Raw genomic sequence first — 26621 nt, 5'->3', positions numbered from 1 at the left:
GCAGTGCCCCAAAGAAATCAGCTCTTTTACCTGTAAATAAGAAATACAAACACCCCCCCCAACAGTAAAACCCACCACCCACACAACCAACCCCCAAATAAAAGCCTAACTAAAAAAACCTAAGCTCCCCATTGCCCTTAAAAGGGCATTTGGATGGGCATTGCCAATCCTATTGGCTAATCCAATCAGCCAATAGGATTGAGCTTGCATTCTATTGGCTGATTGGAACAGCCAATAGAATGCCAGCTCAATCCTATTGGCTGATTGCATCAGTCAATAGGATTTTTTCTACCTTAATTCTGATTGGCTGATAGAATTCTATCAGCCAATCGGAATCTAAGGGACGCCATCTTGGATGATGTCACTTAAAGGTAAATTCATTCTGAAGAAGCCGTCGTTGGAAGAGGATGCTCCACTCTGGATGTTTTGAAGATGGAGCCGCTCCACGTCTGAAGGATGAAGATAGAAGATGCCGTCTGGATGAAGACTTCTGCCCGTCTGGAGGACCACTTCTGCCTGTCTGGAGGACCACTTCTGCCGGCTTTGTTGGAACAGCCAATAGAATGCCAGCTCAATCATATTGGCTGATTGCATCAGTCAATAGGATTTTTTCTACCTTAATTCCGATTGGCTGATAGAATTCTATCAGCCAATCAGAATCTAAGGGATGCCATCTTGGATGATGTCACTTAAAGGTAAATTCATTGCCCATCCAAATGCCATTTTCAGGGCAATGGGGAGTTTAGGTTTTTTTAGTTATGCTTTTATTTGGGGGGTTGGTTGTGTGGGTGGTGGGTTTTACTGTTAGGGGGTTGTTTGTATTATTTTTTTTACAGGTAAAAGAGCTTATTTCTTTGGGGCAATGCACCGCAAAAGGCCCTTTTAAGGGCTATTGGTAGTTTAGTTTAGGCTAGGTTTTTTTATTTTGGGTGGGCTTTTTTATTTTGATAGGGCTTTTAGATTAGGATTAATTAGTTTAAAGATCTTGTAATTTGTTTTTTATTTTCTGTAGTTTAGTGTTTTTTTGTAATTTAGCTAATTTTATTTAATTAATTTAATTGTATTTAATGTAGGTAATTTATTTAATTGTAGTGTAGTGCTAGAATTCTATCAGCCAATCGGAATCTAAGGGACGCCATCTTGGATGATGTCACTTAAAGGTAAATTCATTCTGAAGAAGCCGTTGTTGGAAGAGGATGCTCCGCGCCGGATGTTTTGAAGATGGAGCTGCTCCACGTCAGAAGGATGAAGATAGAAGATGCCATCTGGATGAAGACTTCTGCCCGTCTGGAGGACCACTTCTGCCCGTCTGGAGGACCACTTCTGCCGGCATTCTCCCGGTAAGTGAATCTTCGGGGGTTAGTGTTAGGATTTTTTAAGGGTGTAATGGGTGGGTTAATTTTTTAGGTTAGGGCTTTGGGCTGCAATAGAGCTAAATGCCATTTTAAGGGCAATGCCCATCCAAATGCCCTTTTCAGGGCAATGGGGAGCTTAGGTTTTTTTAGTTATGCTTTTATTTGGGGGGTTGGTTGTGTGGGTGGTGGGTTTTACTGTTAGGGGGTTGTTTGTATTTTTTTTACAGGTAAAAGAGTTTAGTTTAGGCTAGGGTTATTTTTTATTTTGGGTGGGCTTTTTTATTTTGATAGGGCTATTAGATTAGGTTTAATTAGTTTAAAGATCTTGTAATTTGTTTTTTATTTTCTGTAATTTAGTGTTTTTTTGTAATTTAGCTAATTTTATTTAATTAATTTAATTGTATTTAATGTAGGTAATTTATTTAATTGTAGTGTAGTGCTAGATGTTAGTGTAACTTAGGTTAGGTTTTATTTTACAGGTATATTTGAATGTATTTTAGCTAGGTAGTTAGTAAATAGTTAATAACTATTTAGTAACTATTCTACCTAGTTAAAATAAATACAAACTTGCCTGTAAAATAAAAAAAAAATTAAGCTAGCCACAATGTAACTATTAGTTATATTGTAGCTAGCTTAGGGTTTATTTTACAGGTAAGTATTTAGTTTTAAATAGGAATTTAAATAGGAATTATTTAGTTAATGATAGGAATTAGTATTTAGATTTATTTTAATTATATTTAGGTTAGGGGGTGTTAGGGTGTTAGGGTTAGACTTAGATTTAGGGGTTAATAAATATAATATAGTGGCGGCGATGTTGGGGGCGGCAGATTAGGGGTTAATAAATTTAGGTAGGTTGCGGCGACATTGGGGGAGGGAGATTAGGGGTTAATAAATATAGGTGTTGGCGATGTTGGGGGCAACAGAATAGGGGTTCATAAATAATAAGTTAGTTAATAAGTGTAAGATTAAGGGTGTTTAGACTCAGGGTTCATGTTAGGGTGTTAGGTGTAAACATAAATTTAGTTTCTCCATAGGAATCAATGGGGCTACGTTTCTGAACTTTACGCTACTTTTTATCAGGTGTTAGAATTTTTCTCAGCCGGCTGTCCCCATTGATGTCTATGGGGAAATCGTGCACGAGCATGTACAACCAGCTCACCGCTCACTTAAGCAGCGCTGGTATTGGAGTGCAGTGTGGAGCGCAATTTTGCTCTACGCTCACTTCTTGCCTGTTAACGTTTATAAAAACCCGTAATACCAGCGCTGAAGGTAAGTGAGCGGTGAGAAAAAAACTGCACGTTAGCACCGCACAGCTCATAACGCACAACTCGTAATCTAGCCGTAAGTTTTAGCGGTACTGCTAGACCACCACTTCTGGTTGATAGCTAGCAATTTTTTTCAACAGAGCACTACAATAAGGTATTTGTCAGCGAGGGCTTGTGGTTCAGGACTCAATAAATGAAGGCATTAGAAGTATTTAATTCCTCTTCATGTCTTTGATGAGAGAGTGATGTAATGAAATCAGACAGTCTCCCCCATTCCACCAAAAGAGAAAGAGAAAAGCTTACAGAAGGTGCTGTGTTATTCTGAGTGAGATGATTGTGCAGCAGATAGCCTCATCAGGCAACAGGAGGATTTTGGTCCTCTGTAGAAGCTGTTTTTCCAAAGACCGCTCCCATTGTTTCATTCTTGTTCAGATGGACAATTAGATGGCGGTCCAATATGTCAACAAGTTGGGGGGAACTCACTCGAAACTCCTGTCAGACCTTGCTTTAGATCCCTATCACTTTTGTCTGAGCAGAGAGTATCTGCCAGGGTCTCTCCAACACAGTTAAAGGTTGGTTTTGTCATCAGTGGAGGGATATCAGCAATTAGAGACTCCACCATTTGGAAGAATTTTCAAATCAAGAAGTATCACAGTTGGCTTTCAGATCCTTTCAGTCTGGCTGCCGATGTCTTTCCGGATGGGGTCTTATGCCTTTCACCCCTTTTCAAAGATTACAAGACTCGCCCTTCATATTCGTTGACAGGAGGTAGAGGTGTGTCTCTTAACTCCTCTTTGGTCGGCCAAGGCATGAATTCCAGTTCTTCTGGAGCTGTCGGTGGAAATCTAATTCCATATTGTCATGCTGCCTAGGGCCCTGTACTTCCTAGGGCCGGCCTTGGCTATGGTGCTCAAACATAGCTATAACGCAATCCTTAGTGCTTCAATTTTTACTCTTATATTACAGGTTCAGAGTAAAATGTAACCACTCGAACAAATGCACTGATGATCTAAATCCCTCACATAATAGACTTTTATGAGGGCTTGCTGAAAAATTGCTTGAGCATTAACCCTAAGATGCACTAAACCTAAATTGGGCTAACCCGAAGATGCAATAAGCCAACAGTCAAATGGAATTTTTCCCTCTGTAAAATTTGTGCTCTTCTATTTCTATATATACTGTGTATATTACAAGGTAATGGACTGGGAAGGGTTTAAAGGTATATATGTACTGTATGTGCATCTATTTGTATATATATATATATATATATATATATATATATATATATATATATATATATATATAAAAATATATGTCTATATGTGCACACACTTACACATACAGATGCACATATATCTATACACATACAAATAAACACTTATACACATATACACCATTGAGCCCTTGTAATATACCATTACCATATCCCTTAAAATCACTTTAAATAATTTATTTTATTATTAATAATAATAATAATAACAATCAAATATATTACATTTAATATGTATACATGTGAGTGAATACTTTATTTCATTATATTATACATGTGTTTTGTTATGAATTTATCACAGCCTTAATATTACTTCAGTGTTCGAGCTAAATTTTTCAGTGCAATGATGTGTTTTTTTTAGCGTAACACATAACTCACCACTTGTAATATGAGCAACAATAGTGCATCCTGCACTATCCCTTGAACAATGGCAACATAAACATTATCTGGCACATCCTTTTGGCTTGTATTATCAGACTGTATGCTATTCATAGTGTAGTCTCGATATAGATAGCGCTCTCTGCAATATCTATACAGCTTCACTTGGAATCTAGGTCAGAATTTTTCAAATATTTTTAAGATGTTATTGTCAGCATTAATGTGGTGATTTGTTATTAAACATCTAGAATGTATGGTAGTACTACAGAGAGCTATTTGCCTAAATATATTTAGTTTTGGAAGAAGCTGTTGTAGAGTGCATGACTAGCCAGAAAAATCCTTATTTCTTTTCATCTATTCTCCATTAGGTAAGAATACTGCCGCTTGATTCCTTCAGTACACAGAGCTGTTCTGTTGTGTTCACCATTGATACAATTTTCAGATAGAGGGCAAGATTACAAGTTGATCGTTAACTCTGCTAGAATTAAGATTTTGTGCGCGTCAGGTAGTAAACTGATTTTGCTTATGCACTAACCAGAGAAGCATAAAAAGCTAAACTTAGAATATCACTCACTTGATAACCTATTCGCCAGGGGTCAAGTCGGGCGGGAATGCATGGTAACGGATATCCTGCACTATTTTTGCAGGAGGAACTAAGTTCCCTCTGGACAGAGAACAGAAATGTTTCAGTAAACACTGCTGCTGCTGGTGGAAGGGGCTAGAGCACAGTCTGGTTAGAAGGATAGTGAGATCCTCTACTAATGGTCAGTAACACTTCTTACAATACACTAAATGCAAACCTTTCAGTGGTCCTGCAGTGAGATCACCCGCAATGTGTGTAACACATGGTGGGTGCTTACATTTCTGTGTGGCTTGCTCTGGGGTTATTTAGCTCCACTCAGCAGAAATAGGACTATTGCACCTTAAGTGGGTGAGACTCTGTGACAGAGGAGGATCCTCAGGCCCAGAGGCAGCCATTCAACCTGCATTGGATTTAATTTGCTTTTATTAACCAAAGTGTATAGATTATATACATATAAATGCAGTGTGTGTAAATATATATATATATATATATATATATATATATACATATATATAAAATAATATTAATTGTGAGAGGGGGTGGAAGTATAGGTGAGTTCCCACACTTTTTTGTAGGACTTGCCCCCTGCTATTCGCCCATAAAAGTCAACAGAGCAAAAAAAGTGGGAAAAACACCCTACTCGTGAGCAAACCCAATCACATATTCTCAAGTGCGCTAACCCAACATCAAAATATGAATTTAATATTAGATAAAGAAAGAAATTACAAGGGTCAGTAGTCCTTATAAAAAGATAGGGATTTCAGCACACTCAGGCCTAGATTTGGAGTTTGGCGGTAGAAGGGCTGTTAACGCTCCGCGGGCTTTTTTCTGGCCGCACCATAAATTTAACTCTGGTATCGAGAGTTCAAACAAATGCTGCGTTAGGCTCCAAAAAAGGAGCGTAGAGCATTTTTACCGCAAATGCAACTCTCGATACCAGAGTTGCTTACGGACGCGGCCAGCCTCAAAAACGTGCTCGTGCACGATTCCCCCATAGAAAACAATGGGGCTGTTTGAGCTGAAAAAAAACCTAACACCTGCAAAAAAGCAGCGTTCAGCTCCTAACGCAGCCCCACACTTCCTACGTCTGCACCTAACACTCTAACATGTACCCCGAGTCTAAACACCCCTAACCTTACACTTATTAACCCCTAATCTGCCGCTCCCGCTATCGCTGACCCCTGCATATTTTTTTTAACCCCTAATCTGCCGCTCCGTAAACCGCCGCAACCCACGTTATCCCTATGTACCCCTAATCTGCTGCCCCTAACCCCGCCGACCCCTAGATTATATTTATTAACCCCTAATCTGCCCCCCACAACGTCGCCGACACCTGCCTACACTTATTAACCCCTAATCTGCCGAGCGGACCTGAGCGCTACTATAATAAAGTTATTAACCCCTAATCCGCCTCACTAACCCTATCATAAATAGTATTAACCCCTAATCTGCCCTCCCTAACATCGCCGACACCTAACTTCAATTATTAACCCCTAATCTGACGACCGGAGCTCACCGCTACTATAATAAATGGATTAACCCCTAAAGCTAAGTCTAACCCTAACACTAACACCCCCCTAAGTTAAATATAATTTAAATCTAACGAAATAAATTAACTCTTATTAAATAAATTATTCCTATTTAAAGCTAAATACTTACCTGTAAAATACATCCTAATATAGCTACAATATAAATTATAATTATATTATAGCTATTTTAGGATTTATATTTATTTTACAGGCAACTTGGTAATTATTTTAACCAGGTACAATAGCTATTTAATAGTTACCTAGTTAAAATAATAACAAATTTACCTGTAAAATAAATCCTAACCTAAGATATAATTAAACCTAACACTACCCTATCAATAAATTAATTAAATAAAATACCTACAATTACCTACAATTAACCTAACACTACACTATCAATAAATTAATTAAACACAATTCCTACAAATAAATACAATTAAATAAACTAGCTAAAGTACAAAAAATAAAAAAGAACTAAGTTACAAAAAATAAAAAAATATTTACAAACATAAGAAAAATATTACAACAATTTTAAACTAATTACACCTACTCTAAGCCCCCTAATAAAATAACAAAGCCCCCCAAAATAAAAAATTCCCTACCCTATTCTAAATTAAAAAAGGTAAAAGCTCTTTTACCTTACCAGCCCTGAACAGGGCCCTTTGCGGGGCATGCCCCAAGAATTGCAGCTCTTTTGCCTGTAAAAAAAAACATACAATACCCCCCCCCCCAACATTACAACCCACCACCCACATACCCCTAATCTAACCCAAACCCCCCTTAAATAAACCTAACACTAAGCCCCTGAAGATCTTCCTACCTTGTCTTCACCATCCAGGTTCACCGATCCGTCCTGAAGAGCTCCTCCGATGTCCTGATCCAAGCCCAAGCGGGGGGCTGAAGAGGTCCATGATCCGGTCAAAGTCTTCATCCAAGCGGGGCAGAAGAGGATCTTCCATCCGATTGAAGTCTTCATCCAGGCGGCATCTTCTATGGTCTTCCATCCGGAGCGAAGCGGCAGGATCCTGAAGACCTCCAGCGCGGAACATCCATCCGGCCCGACGACTGAACGACGAATGACTGTTCCTTTAAGGGACGTCATCCAAGATGGCGTCCCTCGAATTCTGATTGGCTGATAGGATTCTATCAGCCAATCGGAATTAAGGTAGGAATTTTCTGATTGGCTGATGGAATCAGCCAATCAGAATCAAGTTCAATCCGATTGGCTGATCCAATCAGCCAATCAGATTGAGCTCGCATTCTATTGGCTGTTCCGATCAGCCAATAGAATGCGAGCTCAATCTGATAGGGAGGGCAGATTAGGGGTTAATACTATTTATTATAGGGTTAGTGAGGCGGATTAGGGGTTAATACATTTATTATAGTATCCGCTCGGCAGATAAGGGGTTAATAAGTGTAGGCAGGTGTCGGCGACGTTGAGGGGGGCAGATTAGGGGTTAATAAATATAATATAGGGGTCGGCGGTGTTAGGGGCAGCAGATTAGGGGTACATAAGGATAACGTAGGTGGCGGCGCTTTGCGGTCGGAAGATTAGGGGTTAATTATTGTAAGTAGCTGGCGGCGATGTTGTGGGGGGCAGGTTAGGGGTTAATAAATGTAATACAGGGGTCGGCGGGGTTAGGGGCAGCAGATTAGGGGTACATAAGTATAACGTAGGTGGCGGTCGGCAGATTAGGGGTTAAAAAATTTGAATCGAGTGGCGGCGATGTGGGGGGAGCTCGGTTTAGGGGTACATAGGTAGTTTATGGGTGTTAGTGTACTTTAGAGCACAGTAGTTAAGAGCTTTATAAACCGGCGTTAGCCCAGAAAGCTCTTAACTCCTGCTATTTTCCGGCGGCTGGAGTTTTGTCGTTAGATGTCTAACGCTCACTTCAGAAACGACTCTAAATACCGGCGTTAGAAAGATCCCATTGAAAAGATAGGATACGCAATTGACGTAAGGGGATCTGCGGTATGGAAAAGTCGCGGCTGAAAAGTGAGCGTTAGACCCTTTAATCACTGACTCCAAATACCAGCGGGCGGCCAAAACCAGCGTTAGGAGCCTCTAACGCTGGTTTTCACTGCTACCGCCGAACTCTAAATCTAGGCCTCAGTAACCAAATAAAGTCCCAAAAAGGAAAAATCGAGTTATAATGTTGCACGTGCAAAACTCAACACAGACAGTAAATAATACTTCCAGACCACCATGTCTTTTTAAGCCAAATAAACTTATTAAATGAAAAGAATGAAAATAGAAAAGAAAAAAAAAGAAATTTAAAGTAACTTTTCTATGAGAGACGTCTCTTATGGGGAAAAATAAAATTTAGGAGCTTAACTAATATATTAGTTTCAAAAAGAGGAAACCTACAACACCTCTATCAGAGGGCAACCCCACAACCTGTAATGAGGGATATATTGCCATGAAAAGCAAAGAGGATCTATGTAGTAACCTCAAGAACAAAACATATATGGCCAATTCATATAAATAAAAAATACACATATAAGGATAAAAAGCTTGATTTCGGAAGAGGAAGCTTACAACACCTCCATTAGAGGGCAACCCCACAAAATCTTATTAGGGATAAATTGCCATGATTCTCAAATGAGGATCTATGTAGAAACCTCAGAAACTAAGCAAAGCAATGTATCAAGATGATTACATAAACATCTAAAACATATGTGATAATAGCATGGATATGTTTATAAAGTAACTAAGCACAACACCTTAATCAGAGGACAACCCCAACATAGAGGATATAGTTGTCATGATATCAATACATAAGGATCTATGTGATAGTTATAAATAACTTGCAAGGAAAAGTCAAGGATGTGACTATGGTATAGATGCAACACAACAAAAGTACACAGATACAATGATCTTAAACATGAAACATTATGTTATATCACTTGTTGCAAATCATCCAGATTGAAGTCTTTTACTCCAGTAATGCTCTGTATAGCATAAAAGGCCCACAGCAAATGTCTTAAAGGAACAGAAGAACGATCAAAAGTTCCATTATTCATCACTATTGATTTATGGATACACAATCTATGGTGACATTATCTCACAATGCAATTATCTTACTTTGATCTATCGTATATTCCTTTTTATATTTTTTTAATAACGATAAAAATCTAGTTAGATGGGGTAAATTGATTGATATGTCCATTCCTATGTAGTGCCATTCTGATGGTATCATCATATGCCTGTACACGTTATTTTAACAGACCTCTTTATGAGATATATGCAAGTCATTGCGCGTGGTGTATTACTGTGGTGTGACAATAAAAAGCGAACAGATAAATGTTTGAAATGGGCAGATGTAATGAGCTTCCTTATTCAATAATGTCAGTTTCAAAAAAGGTTGATGTATACTGATTTACTAGGCAGTGATTTTCATAGTGCCTATAGGAATTTAGTGAACTGGAAACTTCCAATACTTGTCATTCCGTGGTTTTTAGTCACAAATGAACATATAGTCTATAATTAGCTTCTCTTGTTAACAACCTATTTGAAACATGAAAGGTTTTTTGTGGACTTGACTGTCCCTTTAACTTCAATGGTGCTCAAGGAATTGAGTTTACTTTCAACTTGTAATAGTGAAAAACCCGACACATGCAAATATCCGCAATAACCCCTTTTCGTTCGTGCATAACTGTTAGCTCTCCACTCGTAGTGTAGCCCAGAACTGTTGAGATTCCTGCCAGGTTCTCTCAAAATCAAGTTCCAGATCACTTTATTATGGCTGAAAAATGTATCTTTATTTAACACAGCTCCTGATTATTGTTGTTGTTAATTATTATTATTATTTTTTATTATGATCATCATAATTATTTATAACGTGCCAACAAATTCTGCAGAGTTAACGCATTCTAAGGTTAGTAGTTTAGAGTTTTATGGTACAACGCCGTAACATAAAACTCATAACTAAAGTGCTAAAACTACCTATTAACCCCTAAACCGAGGCCCTCCCTCATCGCAAACACTATAATAACATTTTTAACCCCTAATCTGCCGCTCCGGACACCGCCGCTATCTACATTATATTTATGCACCCCTAATCTGCTGCCCCCAACATCGCCGACTCCTACATTATATTTATTAACCCCTAACCTGCCACCCCCAATGTCGCCGCAACCTACCTACACTTATTAACCCCTTAATGACCACAGCACTTTTCCATTTTCTGTCCGTTTGGGACCAAGGCTATTTTTACATTTCTGCTGTGTTTGTGTTTAGCTGTAATTTTCCTCTTACTCATTTACTGTACCCACATATATTATATACCGTTTTTCTCGCCATTAAATGGACTTTCTAAAGATACCATTATTTTCATCATATCTTATAATTTACTATAAAAAAATTATAAAATATGAGGAAAAAATGGAAAAAAACACACTTTTTCTAACTTTGACCCCCAAAATCTGTTACACATCTACAACCACCAAAAAACACCTATGCTAAATAGTTTCTAAATTTTGTCCTGAGTTTAGAAATACCCAATGTTTACATCTTCTTTGCTTTTTTTGTAAGTTATAGGGCCATAAATACAAGTAGCACTTTGCTATTTCCAAACCATTATTTTTCAAAATTAGCGCTAGTTACATTAGAACACTAATATCTTTCAGGAATCTCTGAATATCCATTGACATGTATATATTTTGTTTTAGTAGACATCCCAAAGTATTGATCTAGGCCCATTTTGGTATATTTCATGCCATCATTTTGCCGCCAAATGCGATTAAATACAAAAAATCGTTCACTTTTTCACAAATTTTTTCACAAACTTTTGGTTTCTCACTGAAATTATTTACAAACAGCTTGTGCAATTATGGCTTAAATGGTTGTAAATTCTTCTCTGGGATCCCCTTTGTTCAGAAATAGCAGACATATATGGCTTAGGCATTGCTTTTTAGCAATTAGAAGGCTGCTAAATGCCACTGCGCACTACACGTGTATTATGCCCAGTAGTGAAGGGGTTAATTAGGGAGCATGTAGGGAGCTTTCAGAGGTAATTTTAGCTTTAGTGTAGTGTAGTACACAACCCCAAGTATTGATCTAGGCCAATTTTGGTATATTTCATGCCACCATTTCAACGCCAAATGCGATCAAATTAAAAAAACGTAAAATTTTTCACAATTTTAGGTTTTTCACTGAAATCATTTACAAACAGCTTGTGCAATAATGGCACAAATGGTTGTAAATGGTTCTCTGGGATCCCCTTTGTTCATAAATAGCAGACATATATGGCTTTGTATACACAAATACACAGTAGCGTCTCCCTTTGCAGCTCCAGGCTATTTAATGTTGTGGGTAAGATGGAAGAATGTGTAAAGTGACTCACCCGGCAGCGTACAGGTCGTGCCGTAATCGTGGCCCCACTATGCGGTTGCGGAGAATCATCCGGTTTTTCCCAGCTGTACTGAGGATCCCATCTCCGCCGGCCTCCTGTGCACTAACCTCTTCAATGCAAGTGCCGGGTGAGTATCAGCGTTAGCGTGTTTCTCGCTACCAACCGTGGCACACGCTGTCTTCCTGATGCGGTCTTCCCTGCTTTGCGTGATGACGTCACATCAACAACACCAATCCAACCACTGCTGCTCCGGTGTACGCCAAGGCTCAAGCTGGGAAAGGTATATAGACGTAATTGTAGAAAAACCAGCGAGACCTCCAGGCGTTGAATCAAAATTGACTTTATTGGAGAAAACAATAAAACAGCATAAAAGCTTAATGCCCTTGCATAAGGGGTATACTGAACGGGTCCTACGCGTTTCGGCAGCCCTCTGCCTTATTCATGGACTGATAAGTTCACATAGAAATGCTACTTAAATACACCTGAGCCCCCAGGTATAGGAAACCCCGTATATGCTAATTTTAAAGGGACAGGACATTGCCTTACAGTCATGGTGTTAAGTGATTAGGAATTGTAACAAATGACCTTGTTTAATTAATAACTATTGAATCATGTTTCTAACCAATGCATTTTGAATATAATATATATAAACCATTAACATAATCTTATATCATGTGATCCTGAACTAATGTTTACATGAAATTGCGGTCATTAGTACAGACAAATTCAAGCAGCATATTTTTATCATGATTCTTAAATTAAAGGAAAGAAAAAAAGAAGAAGAAAAAGAAAAAGAAGAAGAAAGAAGAGAATGATTCCAAAAATGGGGGACAGCATAAACATAACAATCACAATAAGATCCAAACAGTTTTTAAAGTGTGTATGCCTAACCTTGGATATAAATAGATTTGCTTTATTATTAATTTATCTATCCATTCTACTATCATAGTCAGACTCAAATTACTTACAATATATATATGGATCTTACTAGTGAGTATTGGTATAAAGTTGATACTATTTCGAGAGTTGTCTCTTATATATAAAAATATGGAGTAATAAGATGGGCAACTTGTAAGCTACCCACTAATTATAGTCTGTTTTAATGCTGCCGGTTCCAAAAATTAATAACATCACCTTCAATATTGAAGCCCTTTGGTCTTCTAGTCTGTAATTTGAAGATCCAAAAGGCTTCTTTGAACAGTAACTTCGTCATTCTATCCCCTCCACGTAGTGGAGCTTTGATCTGGTCAATCACTTGCCATTTAAAAGATGAGACTACTTTATCATGAACATAGATAAAGTGTCTAGCTAGATCTGAACACTCAACACCGTTCTCTATGTTGTTCAGGTGTTCCCTGATCCTGTTTCTGCCCTCTCTGGAGGTGCATCCCACATACTGTTTCTTACATTGGGTGCACTCAACCAGATATATTACAAAAATAGAGCGGCAGTTTGTGTAGGATCCAAGATCAAACACCTTCTGTGTTACATATGATTGAAAGTTTTTCGTAATTCGTGTGAAACCACACGCTATGCAGCTGCTAAAGTGGCATTTGTAATGTCCTTTAACCTCTAGCCAGCTGCTGACCCTAGTGGGGGACTTACGTAACAAGCTGGGAGACAACATGTTACCTAGAGAACATCCTCTCTTAGGTACAAAATTACAACCTTTAGATACATAATCTTTAAGGCTGTCTTCAGCTGTAAGTATCGGGAGATGTTTACCAACAATGCTGCATATATCATCAAACTGAGCACTGTACGCGGTAGTAAAAGTGGGTTTCAAAGAACTGAACCCAGTATCTCTTTTACTATTCCCATGGTCCCCCAGTAGTTGTCTCCTGTCTATGCGACGTACTTCCAAAAGAGCTCTCTCAAGCACCTTTCTCTTATACCCTCTCTCAAGAAAATTATCCATTAGAATTAAGCTTTCATTTTCAAAATCTGATTCATCCGTGCAATTACGTTTTACACGGATGAACTGACCTTTCGCAACCCCAAAACCTGTGTATTTTGGGTGATTGCTCCGGCCATGCAACACTGCGTTGGTAGCTGTGGGCTTCCGATACAAGGTTGTCTTCACTCTGTGGTCTTCAACATCCCCAATAAGGAGAATATCTAAATATGGTATTGTATGTTGATCACACTCATAAGTAAATTGAAGATTAACCTCATTCTGATTCAAATATAGTATGAAAGCCTCAATATTTTGATGACCTCCCGTCCAAACGAACAGGAGGTCATCGATGTATCTTTTATGCATCTTAATGCTCTTAAGGAATGGATTGCCATCTCCAAAGACGTGGCACAGCTCCCACCAAGCCATAAAAAGGTTGGCGTAGGCCGGGGCAAATTTAGCCCCCATGGCTGTGCCACGTCTTTGGAGATAGAAAGTTCCGTTAAACAAAAAGAAATTGTGAGAAAGCAAGAAATCTAGGGTTTTAAGCAAAAAAGTCTTAAGATCTTCACCATAGTTACTGAATCTGTCTAGCATGTATGAAATGGCAGCTAAGCCATGCGAATGTGGAATAGCAGAATATAGGCTGACTACATCAATTGTCAGCCAAATATTCTTTTCATCCCATTGTATCTGTTCAATGCTATTTAGGAGATGTTTTGTATCCCTCAAGTATGAGGGCAAATTATACACCAAGGGTTGTAGTAGTGATTCAACCCAATTCGACATATTCTCGAAAAGAGATCCAATCCCTGCTACAATGGGTCTCCCTTTAACCTCCCCAAGGGACTTGTGTACCTTGGGGAGGTGATGGAAAATAGGAATGATAGGCTCGGATGTATAGAGATAATCAGCTGTACCCTGATCAAATATCCCCATCTCGAGTCCATCGTCAATGAGGTCTGCCAAGCGTCTGCCAAACTCCTTAGTTGGATTACATGTGAGGACCTGATAAACCTCAGAGTCACTCAATTGCCTCATGGCTTCCTGTATGTACATAGATCTGTCCAACACAACCACACTGCCCCCCTTATCAGCTTGCTTGATTATAATATCATCTCTTTGTTTAAGATTCATCAAGGCTGATGATTGAGCTACACTGAGGTTGGGGCGAGGCTGTCGGCTCTCAGTCAATAGTTTAATCAGATCTTCTTCAATTCTATGGTGGAACGCCTCCAAAAACGGTCCCCTATCCTTAGTAGGATAGAAAACAGATTTGGGACGGTAACCACCATGTGTGATTTTCACAAAATCCTCATCTAGATGAGTATTATCAGCCAGATCATAAGCAGTTAAATAATCCTTAGCCTCATTAAAATCAACCAAATCATAAATCTTGGGAGAACCCTCAATAATGGGATCATTTTCTATTGCCATCTCATCTTTACCGTTTATCCAAAAGAACTTTCTGAGTGTCAAATTGCGAATAAATTTATTTAAATCAACTATCGTATTAAACAGGTTAAATTTAGTGGTTGGTACAAATCCCAAACCTAAACCCAAAACCTCTAGTTCATCCTTGGTAAGTGTGGCATTAGAGAGATTAATGACATTTAAATTGCATATTTGTTGCGACCCCCTCGTCTTTTGTTTCCTCCTGCCCCTCTGCCTCTTTGTCCTCTTCCTGCGTGGCCTCCCCCCTCTCCTATGTTGTTGTCCCTGTGAAAAACCTGTTGTTCTCTAGTAGCTGGACTTGGTCCTACCTCTTGTAAATTAGGTCTTAATTCATTAGCTTTGACAGTCAAAAATTCCTGTCTCCTGTGTTCTGTTGATAATAGACTAGCCTGTTCACAATTAGGCTTCTTATTAAATTGCCTGGTCACAATTGGCTCTATGCGAATTCCACTACTAGGTTTAGGCCTTACTGTCTGATCAGGTTCAGTATTAACTGATGAGAGGGGTGTAGGGGAGACAAGAGAGACACTTTGCTCTGTATGGTCAATGGGTAATGTTTGTGGTGTTACAAATGACACATGTTTCCCTGTCTGTGTTGTGACCCTGCCTCTAGACCGAGATCTAGACCTAGATCTAGATTTGTTCTGTGAAGTATGTTACAATTCCTAATCACTTAACACCATGACTGTAAGGCAATGTCCTGTCCCTTTAAAATTAGCATATACGGGGTTTCCTATACCTGGGGGCTCAGGTGTATTTAAGTAGCATTTCTATGTGAACTTATCAGTCCATGAATAAGGCAGAGGGCTGCCGAAACGCGTAGGACCCGTTCAGTATACCCCTTATGCAAGGGCATTAAGCTTTTATGCTGTTTTATTGTTTTCTCCAATAAAGTCAATATATGGCTTTGGCATTGCTTTTTGGTAATTAGAAGGCCTCTAAATGCCACTGCGCACCACACGTGTATTATGCCCAGCAGTGAAGGGGTTAATTATGTAGCTTGTAGGGAGCTTGTAGGGTTAATTTTAGCTTTAGTGTAGTGTAGTAGACAACCCAAAGTATTGATCTAGGCCCATTTTGGTATATTTCATGCCACCATTTCACCGCCAAATGCGATCAAATAAAAAAAAAACGTTCCCTATTTCACAAACTTTTTCACAAACTTTAGGTTTCTCACTGAAATTATTTACAAACAGCTTGTGCAATTATGGCACAAATGGTTGTAAATGCTTCTCTGGGATCCCCTTTGTTCAGAAATAGCAGACATATATGACTTTGGCGTTGCTTTTTGGTAATTAGAAGGTGCCAAATGCCGCTGCGCATCACACGTGTATTATGGCTAGCAGTGATGGGGTTAATTATGTAGCTTGTAGGGAGCTTGCAGGGTTAATTTTAGCTTTAGTGTAGAGCTCAGCCTCCCACCTGAAACATCAGACCCCCTGATCCCTCCCAAACAGCTCTCTTCCCTCCCCCACCCCACAATTGTCCCCGCCATCTTAAGTACTGGCAGAAACTCTGCCAGTACTAAAATAAAAGCTATATTTGTTTTTTTTTTTGTTTTTTCTTAGCATATTTACATATGCTACTGTGTAGGATCCCCCCTTAGCCCCCAACCTCACTGATCCCCCACCAGATCTATAACCCTCCCCCTCTGCCTTAATGGGCGCCATCTTGGGTACTGGCAGCTGTCTGCCAGTACCCAGTTTAGTAAAAAAAGTGTTTTTTTTTTATTTAATTGCCCTTTTCTGTAGTGTAGCTTCCCCCCCCCCCAGATCAACCCCCAACCCTTTCCAGATCCCTTAGATTATTTTTTTATTTTTTTAAATGTTTGTTTTTTTACTTTTATTAACCTTTATTTTTCTGCAGTGTAGCGGTTCCCTCCTGCTCCCGCCCCGTGCACGCGCCCACCCGCCGCCATGCACGCGCGCGCTCCCGTGCGCGCTCCCGTCTGTCCCGCCCCCGATCCCGCCCCCCTCCACTTCATTCGGCAAATTGATGGCCGTCCACCCGCCTCCCAGACTTGCTCCCACCCACCAACGATACCGGCCACCGATGTCCGGTGCAGAGTGGGCCACAGAGTGGCTCTCTCTGCATCGGATGGCCAAGGGGGGTTATTGCAGGATGACTCGATATCGAGGCATCACTGCAATATCCGAAAAGCAGCTGGAATCAAGCAGGATCGCTTCCAGCTGCTTTCCAGACCAAGGACGTACGCCACACGTCCTCGGTCATTAGCTGTATTTTTTTTGAGGACGTGTGGCGTACGTCCTTGGTCGTTAAGGGGTTAACCCCTAATCTGCCGGCCCCAGCGTCGCCACCACTATATTAAAGTTATTAACCCCTAAATCTAAGTCTAACCCTAACCCCTAACCCTAACACCCCCTAACTTAAATATAATTTAAATAAATCTAAAGAAAATTACTATGATTACCTAAATTATTCCTATTTAAAACTAAATACTTACCTATACAATAAACCCTTAGCTAGCTACAATATAACTAATAGTTACATTGTAGCTAGTTCAGGATTTATTTTTATTTTATAGGCAACTTTGTATTTATTTTAACTAGGTAGAATAGTTATTAAATAGTTATTAACTATTTAATAACTACCTAGCTAAAATAAATACAAAGTACCTGTAAAATAAAATCTAACCTAAGTTACACTAACACCTAACACTACACTATAATTAATTAAATAAATTAACTAAATTAACAATTAAATCAATTAAATTAAATTAGCTAAAGTACAAAAAAACACTAAATTACAGAAAATAATAAACAAATTACAAGATATTTAAATAAAAAAAGCCCCCCCAAATAAAAAAAACCCTAGCCTAAACTAAGCTACCAATAGCCCTTAAAAGGGCCTTTTGCGGGGCATTGCCCCAAAGTAATCAGCTCTTTTACCTGTAAAAAAAATACAAACAACCCCCCAACAGTAAAACCCACCACCCCCACAACCAACCCACCAAAGAAAATACTATCTAAAAAAACCTAAGCTCCCCATTGCCCTGAAAAGGGCATTTGGATGGGCATTGCCCTTAAAAGGGCAGTTAGCTCTTTTGCAAGCCCAAACCCTAACCGAAAAATAACCCCCCCCTTATACACCCTTAAAAAAACCTAATACTAACCCCCTGAAGATCGACTTACCGGGAGAAGTCTTCATCCAAGCCGGGCCGAAGTCCTCAATGAAGCCGGAAGAAGTCTTCATCCAAGCCGGGCGAAGTGGCCCTCCAGATGGGCAGAAGTCTTTATCCAGATGGCATCTTCTATCTTCATCCATCCGGCGCAGAGCGGGTCCATCTTCAAGACATCCGACATGGAGCATCCTCTTCATCCGACGAATGAAGCTACCTTTAAGTGACATCATCCAAGATGGTGTCCCTTAGATTCCGATTGGCTGATAGAATTCAATGCAATCACCCAATAGGATTGAAGTTCAATCCTATTGGCTGATCCAATTAGCCAATAGGATTGAGCTTGCATTCTCGCATAAGTTACTCTCATGGAATGTCCATTAAACTCTCACGGAACATGTATATATTATGTCTGCAATCTCCAATGTTTATATTGAACAAAAAAATATAAACCTATAGGAGCTGTGGGGATGTGGATATATTATACATGTATATCCAATGTTTTATTTACATATATTGTATTGGATAATTCTATAATATCTATTTTAATTATAATGGTCTTGATTTTAAAAATCGTGCATTTTGCCTTTGGCTTGTTTTTTTCTTTCTTTTGTGTTCTGAATATTTCATAGAAGACAGTAGCCGTGACTTTCTAGTTTTATTTCTTCATTGCTAATATAAGTTGGTGCTGTTCTGAACGTGTTATACTTAACATATTGTGATCGCACTGTAAAAAAATTGTTCTATATTAATGGAAATTTTGTTACAGTGTGGCCACAATATTATAAGTATACAAAATATTATATAAGTAACAAACCTTACTTTCCCTCCTCACATCCAGTCTTTCTGCAATTTCTGCCAATTCCACCTTAAAAAAATCTCCAAAATTAACCTTTTCCTCACACAAGACACAACTAAGATTTTAGTCCACTCTCTCATCATTTCCCACCTTGACTATTTTGACTCCATCCTCTCTGGCCTCCCTAGCTGCAGTCTAGCTCCTTTACAATCCATAATGGATGCCTCTTCCAGGCTGATCTTCCTTACAAGTTGCTCTTCATCTGTTGCACCTCTCTGCCAATCCTTTTACTGGCTTCCACTAGCCTCTAGAATTAAACACAAAATCCTGGCTCTGACATTAAAAGCTCTAAATAACACTTTTCTCCCATATGGCTTAGATCTAGTTTCCAGATACTCTCCTTCCTGTCCTTTTCCCTCTTCTCATAATCTCCTGCACTCCTCCTCTCTTCGTACCTCCTCACATTCTGTCTTCAGGACTTCTCCAGAATAGTCCCTCTTTTGTGAAACTCTTTGCCTTGCTCCACATGACTCTCCCCTAGTTTTCAAGTGCCCCTTAAAGACTCATCTGTTCCTCCATTTGTCATTCACTTGAACCCCCTAAGCATATAAAGTTTAAGAGCCCAGATATTTTGTAGATCACATTTATGAGAGCTGAATTACAACAGTGCAGCTCTTGGCAGGACCATCCACCCATTTATATCACTTTAAAACTTAGAAGTTGTTGTATTTTTTACATATTACAGGTGCTTATGTTAAAACAGTTTTTATTTACTCTTACTGTATAAGAATAATGCACTGAAATTATCTGTGTTTTACCCCATTAATTATGTGTATTCTAGCATAAAGCAGGAAGATGTTATGCTTAACAAGATCATATATGAAGCTGTATACCAAAGGTGTATATTATTTGAAGAAAGTAGAGGTATAATTTGCTCTAGATTGTTGATTTAGAACAAACTTTATGGATGCTGGATATAATAGATTCCTGTACCCTAGAGAAGTTCATGGTGGTGATTCTTTTTTAACCATGTTCTGTGTATTGTACACCAAAATATTAAATCAATTATACTTAAATTATTTGATCTCTGTTTTCTACCTTTTAAAGAAGAGGCTAGCTCTTATATTTTATAATTAGTCATGCTTAATTCTACAAAGCAACCTTTCTCAGACATATTTTTCCCCAGTGTTTGGTCTGGGAATTTAATTGAGAAGGAGATTGTAATTTAAGTTTTGAAAATCTTTTTTTTATATCTGTACTTGCCTAAAAACTAACGCCTAGATTTAGAGTTCTGCATTAGCCGTCAAAACCAGCGTTAAGGGGTCCTAACGCTGGTTTTGGCCGCCCTCTAGTATTTAGAGTCAGTCAGGAAAGGGTCTAACACTCACTTTTCAGCCGCGACTTTTCCATACCACAGATCCCCTTACGCCAATTGCGTATCCTATCTTTTCAATGGGATCTGCCTAACGCTGGTATTTAGAGTCTTGGCTGAAGTGAGCGTTAGAACTCTAACGACAGAACTCCAGCCGCAGAAAAAAGTCAGGAGTTAAGAGCTTTATGGGCTAACGCCGGTTCTTAAAGCTCTTAACTACTGTGCTCTAAAGTACACTAACACCCATAAACTACCTATGTACCCCTAAACCGAGGTCCCCCCACATCGCCGCCACTCTAATACAATTTTTTAACCCCTAATCTTCCGAGCGCACACCGCCGCAACCTACATTATCCCTATGTACCCCTAATCTGCCCCCCCCAACATTGCCGATACCTTACCTACACTTATTAACCCCTAATCTGCCGATCGGACCTCGGCACTACTCTAATAAATGTATTAACCCCCAAAGCTAAGTCTAAACCTAAAACTAACACCCCCTAAGTTAAATATAATTTAAATCTAACGAAATAAATTAACTCGTATTAAATAAATTAATTCTATTTAAAGCTAAATACTTACCTGTAAAATAAACCCTAATATAGCTACAATATAAATAATAATTATATTGTAGCTATTTTAGGATTTATTTTTATTTTACAGGCAACTTTGTATTTATTTTAATTCAATACAATAGCTATTAAATAGTTAATAACTATTTAATAGCTACCTAGTTAAAATAATTACAAAATTACCTGGAAAATAAATCCTAACCTAAGTTACAATTAAACTTAACACTACACTATCAATAAATTAATTAACTAAACTATCTACAATTATCTACAATTAAATCAATTAAACTAAATTACAAAAAAAAACAAATACTAAATTACAAAAAATAAAAAAAAGATTACAAGAATTTTAAACTAATTACACCTACTCTAAGCCCCCTAAAAAATAACAAAGCCCCCCAAAATAAAAAAATGCCCTACCCTATTCTAAAATAAAAAGTTAACAGCTCTTTTACCTTACCAGCCCTTAAAAGGGCCTTTTGCGGGGCATGCCCCAAAGAAAACAGCTCTTTTGCATTTAAAAAAAACATACAATACCCCCCCAACATTACAACCCACCACCCACATACCCCTATTCTAACCCAAACACCCCTTAAAAAACCTAACACTAAGCCCCTGAAGATCTCCCTACCTTATCTTCACCACGCCGGGTATCACCGATCCGTCCAGAAGAGGGTCCGAAGTCTTCATCCTATCCGGCAAGAAGAGGTCCAGAAGAGGGTCCAAAGTCTTCATCCTATCCGGCAAGAAGAGGACATCCGGACCAGTAGACATGTCCATCCAGGCGGCGTCTTCTATCTTCATCCATCCAGCGCGGAGCTGGACCATCTTGAAGCAGCCGACGCGGATCCATCCTCTTCTTCCGGCGACTCCCAACGAATGAAGGCTCCTTTAAGTGATGTCATCCAAGATGGCGTCCCTCGAATTCCGATTGGCTGATAGGATTCTATCAGCTAATCGAATTAAGGTAGGAAAAATCTGATTGGCTGATTGAATCAGCCAATCAGATTCAAGTTCAATCCGATTGGTTGATCCTATCAGCCAATCAGATTGAGCTTGCATTCTATTGGCTGATCGGAACCTTAATTCCGATTGGCTGATAGAATCCTATCAGCCAATCGGAGTTCGAGGGACGCCATCTTGGATGACGTCACTTAAAGGAACCGTCATTCGTCGGGAGTCGCCGGAAGAAGAGGATGGATCCGCATCGGCTGCTTCAAGATGGTCCGGCTCCACGCCGGATGGCTGAAGATAGAAGACGCCGCCTGGATGAACATGTCTACCGGTCCGGATGTCCTCTTCTTGCCGGATAGGATGAAGACTTTGGACCCTCTTCTGGACCTCTTCTTGCCAGATAGGATGAAGACTTCGGACCCTCTTCTGGACGGATCGGTGATACACGTCGTGGTGAAGATAAGGTAGGGAGATCTTCAGGGGCTTAGTGTTAGGTTTTTTAAAGGGTGTTTGGGTTAGATTAGGGGTATGTGGGTGGTGCGTTGTAATGTTGGGGGGGTATTGTATGTTTTTTTTAAATGCAAAAGAGCTGTTTTCTTTGGAGCATGCCCCGCAAAAGGCCCTTTTAAGGGCTGGTAAGGTAAAAGAGCTGTTAACTTTTTATTTTAGAATAGGGTAGGGCATTTTTTTTATTTTGGGGGGCTTTGTTATTTTTTTAGGGGGCTTAGAGTAGCTGTAATTAGTATTTAGCTTTAAATAGGATTAATTTATTTAATAAGATTTATTTTATTTCGTTAGATTTAAATTAAATTTAACTTAGGGGGGTGTTAGTGTTAGGGTTAGACTTAGCTTTAGGGGTTTATACATTTATTATAGTGGCGGCGAGGTCCGGTCGGCAGATTAGGGGTTAATAAGTGTAGTTAGGTAGCGGCGACGTGGGGGGGGGCAGATTAAGGGTTAATAAATATAATATAGGGGTCGGCGATGTTAGGGGCAGCAGATTAGGGGTACATAGCTATAATGTAGGTTGCAGCGGTGTATGGAGCGGCAGATTAGGGGTTAATAATAATATGCAGGGGTCAGCGATAGTGGGGGTGGCAGATTAGGGGATTGTTTAGACTCGGGGTTCATGTTAGGTGCAGACTTAGGAAGTGTTTCCCCATAGGAAACAATGGGGCTTCGTTAGGAGCTGAACGCTGCTTTTTTGCAGGTGTTAGGTTTTTTTCAGCTCAAAATGCCCCATTGTTTCCTATGGGGATATCATGAACGAGCAAGTTTTTTAAGCTGGCCGCGTCCGTAAGCAACGCTGGTATTTAGAGTTGCAGTGGCGGTAAATTATACTCTACGCTCCCTTTTTGGAGCCTAACGCAGCCCTTCAGAGAACTCTAAATACCAGCGTTGTTTAAAAGGTGCGGGTGGGAAAAAAACGCATAGCTGGAGCACCCCTTCTAACGCAAAACTCTAAATCTAGGTGTAAATATCTTGCAATGTATGCCAAAAATGCAGGTAGGGTAGATGCATTTCATATCATTATTAGTATGCAGTTTAGTCCAAGACTTATTTTTTAAAGGGACAGTCAAGTCCAAAAAAAACTTTCATGTTTCAAATAGGGCATGTAATTTTTTTTTTTTTTAAACTTTTATTTAAATCCAGCATTATATTGAGAAAAAAAGAAATCAAATTACAAATTTTGCGCCACGCAGGGCCTGATGTTACATATTACAATTAATGTAGATAATACAAGAAAAATAAAAAAGTTGTCAGTATTTCACAGAATTATACCAAAACATAGATTCTAAAATAAATTATATTCTCTGCTGGAGTCTTTTCTTTCCTTTTTTATTCCATTCTCTCAGCATTACAACAAATTAGACCTTTTACTATACAGTATTCTGAAAAATTTTAAGAAAAAATAACCGTACAGTAGCAAAAAAAAAAAAAAAAATTAAAAAAAAAAAAAAGCAAAACACATACAAACAAAAAAAAAAGGGGGGGAGAGGGAAGGAATCTTGACCCACCAGTTTGAGGCTTGAGCAGAGCGGATTACCAAACCCCCAGCAAAACTAGCCCTGAATTTCTGAAAGGATAAATCATATATTCTATCTCATTCGGTGACAGCGTTTTAATAAGTACTGACCATTTTTTAAAGAAACCTTCGATATCCATTTCCTTTTCCATATTGGTATCTTTTTGCTCTAGTATACACTGTTTTTTAGACAGTTTTTAAGCTCATTTATACTAGGGTTCCTACTTCCTTTCCATTTCTTAAAAATCAAGTACCTTGCCGCTAAGATAATCATATTCACTATTTTATTATACATCCGCAGATTTTTAGTCGCGTCCCATAGAAAAATTACATCAGCCACTTTTAATTTTAAAGGGGAAATTTTTAATACTTGATTGATCCAGTATTCAATCTTAAGCCAAAAGCATTTAATTCTGGGACATTCCCAGATCATATGAATGAGATCTGCTGATAAAAATGAACATTTTGGACATTTACAGAAATTAATGTTCCCATATCTAGACCCCTTCTTCGGGGTATAGTAGGTCCTATATAATAGCTTTATATGAGTCTCTCTCCATGTAGCTGATAAGGTAATTTGTAAGACTTTTGAAATGGAAGCATGAATTTTACTTACATTTATATCCTCTTGGGGTATTATTAAATTCCATGCAGTTGATAAGTTTCCTAAATTCTTTTACCCTTTGTTAGAAATTAAGAATTGATAACATGGGGAAATTGACATAAATCCGTTCCTTGCTAACACAAGCCAGTTCTCCAACTTTCCCAGGGACCAATTCCAGCCCGATTCATTTACCATTTTAGAGATAAAATACCTTATTTGTAAATATGCAAAGAATTCTTTGTTACAAAGGTTAAATTCTCGTTTCAAGTTCTCAAACGTTTTAATGCAAAGTCTATTCTTATCTATCATCTGAGAAATATTATACAAGCCTAAAGTGTGCCAGTTCTGAAAAGAAACCGATTGTAGTCCCGCTTTAAATTTAGGGTTTCCTTTAATTGGCATATAGTCAGAAATGCTGCTTTTGATGGATAATATCTTACAGATCTTCCACCATGCTTGTAAAGGATACATTAACGTTTTGAGTCTTTTGATTTCTTGGGGAATTAATTTGATATTACAATGTATTAAAGCTAAAGGAAGAAAGGGAGAGCTTACACTTTTTTCAAGTTCATTGTTTATTGTATAATCTTTATTTAAAATCCAGTCGACCACTATTCGAGCACGAAAAGCCAGGTTATATCATTGTATGTCTGGCAGTGCCAATCCCCCATACTTTCTAGGTAACGATAGTTTCAGTAGCGATATTCTGGGCTTTTTGTTCTGCCATATAAAGTTTCTTATCATGCTGTTGATTTTACCAACATCCTTCCGTTTAAGCATTACTGAGGTATTCTGCAAAATATATAATAATTTTGGGAGAAGTATCATTTTGAATGCTGCAATACGCCCTGAGATTGAAAGTGGAAGGTTCTGCCATACTTTCATACTATCCCTGATCTCGTTCATCACTGGTATTATAGTAAGATCATAACATTGATCTATATCAGGTGATATTATTATCCCTAAGTATCTGAAAGATTCAGAGACTCTGAAGGGTATATCTAAAAGGGAACCCGAGGTCTTTCTGATCCAGAGTAACTCCAACTTGGACGCATTGATCCTGTAGCCCGAGAAGGATCCAAATTGTTCTATAATTGACATAATTATAGGTATATTGTTTTGTGTATTGGAAATGTATAGAAGAATATCATCAGCGTACAGCGCAATTTATAGCTCTGTTTTACCTATTTTTATACCTTCCATTTGATCCCTTATCATTATTGCCAGAGGTTCAATTGAAATATTGAAGAGAAGAGGAGAGAAGGGGCACCCTTGACGCGTCCCTCTTTCAAGTGGTATCTCGAGACATAGAATATTATTAACAATTATCTTTGTATGTGACTTATTATATATGTTCTCAACAAATTTAAGAAAGTTTCCCTTAAGACCAAATTTAACTAGAGACGTGACCAGATGATCATGATGAATTGAATCAAACGCTTTCTCAGCATCAATAGAGACAATTGCTAAATCTGAGGGATCCCCCTCTCTCCCCAATCCCACCTTCTCTGCTAGCTTAAAATAGTCTATTGTAACTAAAACTTCTCTGACTTTTGCTGATGAGTTCTGTTTCTGTAGAAACCCTGCTTGATCTTTATGGATTCAGGGAGTACCAACTGCAATCTTTTAGCTATAATAGAGGTCAGAATTTTGTAGTCAGCATTCAATAGTGCTATGGGCCTATAGGACTCTTTATTGTTAGGATCCTTCCCGGGCTTCAAGATCAAAGTTGTATAGGAGGCACAGAATTGAAGAGAAACTGCATTCCCTTCTGTATAAATGTGATTAAAAAGCTTACTCAGGGGTGGAGCGATCAATGGCGTGAGAATTTTGTAAAATTTGTTGGGCAGTGCGTCCGGCCCTGATGCTTTGCTTAATGGGAGATCTTGGATAACTTTTAAGATTTCTGCCTCAGATATTGGAGAGTTTACTATTGTCATCTTTTCACTATTAAGTGTCGGATGAGTGATTTTACTCCAGAATTCTTCAGATTTGACCTTGTCTGAATTTTTCAAGGAGTAGATCTTTCTAAAATAGTCTGAAAAAATATTAGAGATATCTTCCGTATT

This window comes from Bombina bombina, chromosome 2 (assembly GCF_027579735.1).
Source record: "Bombina bombina isolate aBomBom1 chromosome 2, aBomBom1.pri, whole genome shotgun sequence".
NCBI lineage: Eukaryota > Metazoa > Chordata > Amphibia > Anura > Bombinatoridae > Bombina > Bombina bombina.
The sequence above is the reverse complement of the archived record's forward strand: the minus strand, read 5'-3'. Positions refer to the sequence as shown.